Source organism: Glandiceps talaboti, chromosome 13 (genome assembly GCF_964340395.1).
Source record: "Glandiceps talaboti chromosome 13, keGlaTala1.1, whole genome shotgun sequence".
Lineage (NCBI taxonomy): Eukaryota > Metazoa > Hemichordata > Enteropneusta > Spengelidae > Glandiceps > Glandiceps talaboti.
Genome location: NC_135561.1, coordinates 20953072 through 20960740, shown reverse-complemented (window position 1 = coordinate 20960740; position 7669 = coordinate 20953072).

The following is a 7669-nucleotide window of genomic DNA, read 5'->3' as shown; positions in this document are numbered from 1 at the left end:
TTGGAAAGTACAAGTTAACCAAAGGATCTTTTGTCAGTACTAAGCACATGACCAGTAGTGACAACCTTATGTCACAAGTAGATTGTAGCTGAATGAAGTAATATTCTGTAGTTCCGCATAACTTTATTATCAGTGGTAATATCTTTTCAAAAAGGTTAAATTGAGTAGTGGCAACTTTAAGAGTAAATCTTAGAATCTAAATGACTTATCACATTCCATCAATAAGTTTATACTGTATTGTTTGATTCATTCCTTTCAGGATGGAACTCCAAGGCCAAGGAAGATGGCACGAACACAGATGGCAGATGATGATCAGACAGCCAATCAAGAAGAGGAAGAAGTAAGTGAAGATTTTGGAATAGTAAAATTACTGAAAATGGTCATTAGGTTTTGTTGCCCAATATTTTTTTCCTTCACCATTGGAAAGTACAAGTTAACCAAAGGATCTTTTGTCAGTACTAAGCACATGACCAGTAGTGACAACCTTATGTCACAAGTAGATTGTAGCTGAATGAAGTAATATTTTGTAGTTCAGCATAACTTTATTATCAGTGGTAATATCTTTTCAAAAAGGTTAAATTGAGTAGTGGCAACTTTAAGAGTAAATCTTAGAATCTAAATGACTTATCACATTCCATCAATAAGTTTATACTGTATTGTTTGATTCATTCCTTTCAGGATGGAACTCCAAGGCCAAGGAAGATGGCACGAACACAGATGGCAGATGAAGATCAGACAGCCAATCAAGAAGAGGAAGAGGTAAGTGAAGATTTTGGAATAGTAAAATTACTGAAAATGGTCATTAGGTTTTGTTGCCCAATATTTTTTTTCCTTCACCATTGGAAAGTACAAGTTAACCAAAGGATCTTTTGTCAGTACTAAGCACATGACCAGTAGTGACAACCTTATGTCACAAGTAGATTGTAGCTGAATGAAGTAATATTTTGTAGTTCAGCATAACTTTATTATCAGTTGTAATATCTTTTCAAAAAGGTTAAATTGAGTAGTGGCAACTTTAAGAGTAAATCTTAGAATCTAAATGACTTATCACATTCCATCAATAAGTTTATACTGTATTGTTTGATTCATTCCTTTCAGGATGGAACTCCAAGGCCAAGGAAGATGGCACGAACACAGATGGCAGATGAAGATCAGACAGCCAATCAAGAAGAGGAAGAAGTAAGTGAAGATTTTGGAATAGTAAAATTACTGAAAATGGTCATTAGGTTTTGTTGCCCAATATTTTTTTTCCTTCACCATTGGAAAGTACAAGTTAACCAAAGGATCTTTTGTCAGTACTAAGCACATGACCAGTAGTGACAACCTTATGTCACAAGTAGATTGTAGCTGAATGAAGTAATATTTTGTAGTTCAGCATAACTTTATTATCAGTGGTAATATCTTTTCAAAAAGGTTAAATTGAGTAGTGGCAACTTTAAGAGTAAATCTTAGAATCTAAATGACTTATCACATTCCATCAATAAGTTTATACTGTATTGTTTGATTCATTCCTTTCAGGATGGAACTCCAAGGCCAAGGAAGATGGCACGAACACAGATGGCAGATGAAGATCAGACAGCCAATCAAGAAGAGGAAGAAGTAAGTGAAGATTTTGGAATAGTAAAATTACTGAAAATGGTCATTAGGTTTTGTTGCCCAATATTTTTTTTCCTTCACCATTGGAAAGTACAAGTTAACCAAATGATCTTTTGTCAGTACTAAGCACATGACCAGTAGTGACAACCTTATGTCACAAGTAGATTGTAGCTGAATGAAGTAATATTCTGTAGTTCCGCATAACTTTATTATCAGTGGTAATATCTTTTCAAAAAGGTTAAATTGAGTAGTGGCAACTTTAAGAGTAAATCTTAGAATCTAAATGACTTATCACATTCCATCAATAAGTTTATACTGTATTGTTTGATTCATTCCTTTCAGGATGGAACTCCAAGGCCAAGGAAGATGGCACGAACACAGATGGCAGATGAAGATCAGACAGCCAATCAAGAAGAGGAAGAAGTAAGTGAAGATTTTGGAATAGTAAAATTACTGAAAATGGTCATTAGGTTTTGTTGCCCAATATTTTTTTTCCTTCACCATTGGAAAGTACAAGTTAACCAAAGGATCTTTTGTCAGTACTAAGCACATGACCAGTAGTGACAACCTTATGTCACAAGTAGATTGTAGCTGAATGAAGTAATATTCTGTAGTTCCGCATAACTTTATTATCAGTGGTAATATCTTTTCAAAAAGGTTAAATTGAGTAGTGGCAACTTTAAGAGTAAATCTTAGAATCTAAATGACTTATCACATTCCATCAATAAGTTTATACTGTATTGTTTGATTCATTCCTTTCAGGATGGAACTCCAAGGCCAAGGAAGATGGCACGAACACAGATGGCAGATGAAGATCAGACAGCCAATCAAGAAGAGAAAGAAGTAAGTGAAGATTTTGGAATAGTAAAATTACTGAAAATGGTCATTAGGTTTTGTTGCCCAATATTTTTTTTCCTTCACCATTGGAAAGTACAAGTTAACCAAAGGATCTTTTGTCAGTACTAAGCACATGACCAGTAGTGACAACCTTATGTCACAAGTAGATTGTAGCTGAATGAAGTAATATTTTGTAGTTCAGCATAACTTTATTATCAGTGGTAATATCTTTTCAAAAAGGTTAAATTGAGTAGTGGCAACTTTAAAAGTAAATCTTAGAATCTAAATGACTTATCACATTCCATCAATAAGTTTATACTGTATTGTTTGATTCATTCCTTTCAGGATGGAACTCCAAGGCCAAGGAAGATGGCACGAACACAGATGGCAGATGAAGATCAGACAGCCAATCAAGAAGAGGAAGAAGTAAGTGAAGATTTTGGAATAGTAAAATTACTGAAAATGGTCATTAGGTTTTGTTGCCCAATATTTTTTTTCCTTCACCATTGGAAAGTACAAGTTAACCAAAGGATCTTTTGTCAGTACTAAGCACATGACCAGTAGTGACAACCTTATGTCACAAGTAGATTGTAGCTGAATGAAGTAATATTCTGTAGTTCCGCATAACTTTATTATCAGTGGTAATATCTTTTCAAAAAGGTTAAATTGAGTAGTGGCAACTTTAAGAGTAAATCTTAGAATCTAAATGACTTATCACATTCCATCAATAAGTTTATACTGTATTGTTTGATTCATTCCTTTCAGGATGGAACTCCAAGGCCAAGGAAGATGGCACGAACACAGATGGCAGATGAAGATCAGACAGCCAATCAAGAAGAGGAAGAAGTAAGTGAAGATTTTGGAATAGTAAAATTACTGAAAATGGTCATTAGGTTTTGTTGCCCAATATTTTTTTTCCTTCACCATTGGAAAGTACAAGTTAACCAAAGGATCTTTTGTCAGTACTAAGCACATGACCAGTAGTGACAACCTTATGTCACAAGTAGATTGTAGCTGAATGAAGTAATATTCTGTAGTTCCGCATAACTTTATTATCAGTGGTAATATCTTTTCAAAAAGGTTAAATTGAGTAGTGGCAACTTTAAGAGTAAATCTTAGAATCTAAATGACTTATCACATTCCATCAATAAGTTTATACTGTATTGTTTGATTCATTCCTTTCAGGATGGAACTCCAAGGCCAAGGAAGATGGCACGAACACAGATGGCAGATGAAGATCAGACAGCCAATCAAGAAGAGGAAGAAGTAAGTGAAGATTTTGGAATAGTAAAATTACTGAAAATGGTCATTAGGTTTTGTTGCCCAATATTTTTTTTCCTTCACCATTGGAAAGTACAAGTTAACCAAAGGATCTTTTGTCAGTACTAAGCACATGACCAGTAGTGACAACCTTATGTCACAAGTAGATTGTAGCTGAATGAAGTAATATTCTGTAGTTCCGCATAACTTTATTATCAGTGGTAATATCTTTTCAAAAAGGTTAAATTGAGTAGTGGCAACTTTAAGAGTAAATCTTAGAATCTAAATGACTTATCACATTCCATCAATAAGTTTATACTGTATTGTTTGATTCATTCCTTTCAGGATGGAACTCCAAGGCCAAGGAAGATGGCACGAACACAGATGGCAGATGAAGATCAGACAGCCAATCAAGAAGAGGAAGAAGTAAGTGAAGATTTTGGAATAGTAAAATTACTGAAAATGGTCATTAGGTTTTGTTGCCCAATATTTTTTTTCCTTCACCATTGGAAAGTACAAGTTAACCAAAGGATCTTTTGTCAGTACTAAGCACATGACCAGTAGTGACAACCTTATGTCACAAGTAGATTGTAGCTGAATGAAGTAATATTCTGTAGTTCCGCATAACTTTATTATCAGTGGTAATATCTTTTCAAAAAGGTTAAATTGAGTAGTGGCAACTTTAAGAGTAAATCTTAGAATCTAAATGACTTATCACATTCCATCAATAAGTTTATACTGTATTGTTTGATTCATTCCTTTCAGGATGGAACTCCAAGGCCAAGGAAGATGGCACGAACACAGATGGCAGATGAAGATCAGACAGCCAATCAAGAAGAGGAAGAAGTAAGTGAAGATTTTGGAATTGTAAAATTACTGAAAATGGTCATTAGGTTTTGTTGCCCAATATTCTTTTTCCTTCACCATTGGAAAGTACAAGTTAACCAAAGGATCTTTTGTCAGTACTAAGCACATGACCAGTAGTGACAACCTTATGTCACAAGTAGATTGTAGCTGAATGAAGTAATATTTTGTAGTTCAGCATAACTTTATTATCAGTTGTAATATCTTTTCAAAAAGGTTAAATTGAGTAGTGGCAACTTTAAGTGTAAATCTTAGAATCTAAATGACTTATCACATTCCATCAATAAGTTTATACTGTATTGTTTGATTCATTCCTTTCAGGATGGAACTCCAAGGCCAAGGAAGATGGCACGAACACAGATGGCAGATGAAGATCAGACAGCCAATCAAGAAGATGAAGAAGTAAGTGAAGATTTTGGAATAGTAAAATTACTGAAAATGGTCATTAGGTTTTGTTGCCCAATATCTTTTTTTCCTTCACCATTGGAAAGTACAAGTTAACCAAAGGATCTTTTGTCAGTACTAAGCACATGACCAGTAGTGACAACCTTATGTCACAAGTAGATTGTAGCTGAATGAAGTAATATTTTGTAGTTCAGCATAACTTTATTATCAGTGGTAATATCTTTTCAAAAAGGTTCAATTGAGTAGTGGCAACTTTAAGAGTAAATCTTAGAATCTAAATGACTTATCACATTCCATCAATAAGTTTATACTGTATTGTTTGATTCATTCCTTTCAGGATGGAACTCCAAGGCCAAGGAAGATGGCACGAACACAGATGGCAGATGAAGATCAGACAGCCAATCAAGAAGAGGAAGAAGTAAGTGAAAATTTTGGAATCGTAAAATTACTGAAAATGGTCATTAGGTTTTGTTGCCCAATATTTTTTTTTCCTTCACCATTGGAAAGTACAAGTTAACCAAAGGATCTTTTGTCAGTACTAAGCACATGACCAGTAGTGACAACCTTATGTCACAAGTAGATTGTAGCTGAATGAAGTAATATTTTGTAGTTCAGCATAACTTTATTATCAGTGGTAATATCTTTTCAAAAAGGTTAAATTGAGTAGTGGCAACTTTAAGAGTAAATCTTAGAATCTAAATGACTTATCACATTCCATCAATAAGTTTATACTGTATTGTTTGATTCATTCCTTTCAGGATGGAACTCCAAGGCCAAGGAAGATGGCACGAACACAGATGGCAGATGAAGATCAGACAGCCAATCAAGAAGAGGAAGAAGTAAGTGAAGATTTTGGAATAGTAAAATTACTGAAAATGGTCATTAGGTTTTGTTGCCCAATATTTTTTTTCCTTCACCATTGGAAAGTACAAGTTAACCAATGGGTCTTTTGTCAGTACTAAGCACATGACAAGTAGTGACAACCTTATGTCACAAGTAGATTGTAGCTGAATGAAGTAATATTTTGTAGTTCAGCATAACTTTATTATCAGTTGTAATATCTTTTAAAAAAGGTTAAATTTAGTAGTGGCAATTTTAAGAGTAAATCGTAGAATCTAAATGCCTGTTAATTCACTCCATCGAGAAGTTTATACTGATGGCAGATGAAGATCAGACAGCCAATCAAGAACCGGAAGAAGTAAGTGGAGATTGTGGAATTGTAAAATTACTGAAAATGGATATTAGGTTTTGTTGCCCAATATTTTTTTTCCTTCACCATTGGAAAGTACAAGTTAACTAAAAGGTCTTTGTCAGTACTAAGCACATGACAAGTAGTGACAACCTTATGTCACAAGTAGATTATAGCTGAATGAAGTAATATTTTGGAGTTCACCATAATTTTATTATCAGTGGTAATATCTTTTCAAAAAGGTTAATTTGAGTAGTGGCAACTTTAAGAGTAAATCTTAGAATCTAAATGACTGTTATTTCACTCCATCAATAAGTTTATACGGTATTGTTTGATTATTCCTTTCAGGATGGAACTCCAAGGCCAAGGAAGATGGCACGAACACAGATGGCAGATGAAGATATTAAAAGTTGATAAAATTGTAATTGTTTTTCTTTTTAAAATATGATTGTATGAATGAATGATTGAGTGACTAGTTTCTATATCCCTTCCCCTTTCTCTTTCCCAACCTCCACATTAAAAATAATTTCGTCTTCATCGTCAACTACCTCGCATCTCGGTCCTTTTTCGCTGTCGGTATTACACATACACAAACATTTCATTTTTTCTCTTTCTTCTCATTTTTGGTTGTCATCAGGCTAGGTTAAGTTGGTGACCGGTTGGTCGGTTGGTTGGTTAGTCGGTAGTATTTTCACTTGCCTGTCTATGGCCTTTCTCTCATACATAACATCCACAGACACAAATTTCGCAGTTCCGCCACCGTCTATATTTTCACCACGTACATCTCCGTCCGTATTTGTCATCCTCGCCGCGTTTCCATCTGCGTTCGTCGTCTTCGCCATGTATCATATTCAAGCTATTTTAACACCAAACATACAAACTATATGTTTGTATGTTTGAGAGTGCCCTTGACATTATTCGCAGTCAAGCTGTGTGTGTGTGTGTGTGTGTGTGTGTGTGTGTGTGTGTGTGTGTGTGTGTTTTTGTGTGTTTGTGTGAACTTGCCACCCCCACCCCCTCAAAATGTGTCCCCCTGGATATGTTATGGCAACTCAAAAAAGGCGACAAAGAATTGCTTGGCAGCGATGACACCCCTAGCATTGACTAGATAATATGAACGTTAGACTGTTAGAAATAGTCTAACGTTCAGGGGACCTTTTGCCAAACTTGCCATATCATAACCTGTTTACAGTGCTCACAGTAAATTCCATTTAGACTTGAAGGATGAGAATTTAAATAAATTATACCGTAAGTTATCTATACATATACTGATCAACTGAAAGTACTATCATCTGCCTTTTGTGGCTGTCATTCAAGGCAATGTCTATTATATCTACAAGATATCAAGCATACATCACCTACACCTGATGGCTAAGAGCGGTAAGTGTCATCTATAAGTTACTTACTTTTTGTTATTCTTCTACATTCGATTTGCAACGATGATGAATGCAAAATAACTGTTTTATACATGCTAACGTAAGTGACATATAAATGTAAATTAAGCATCTGTGAGAACAA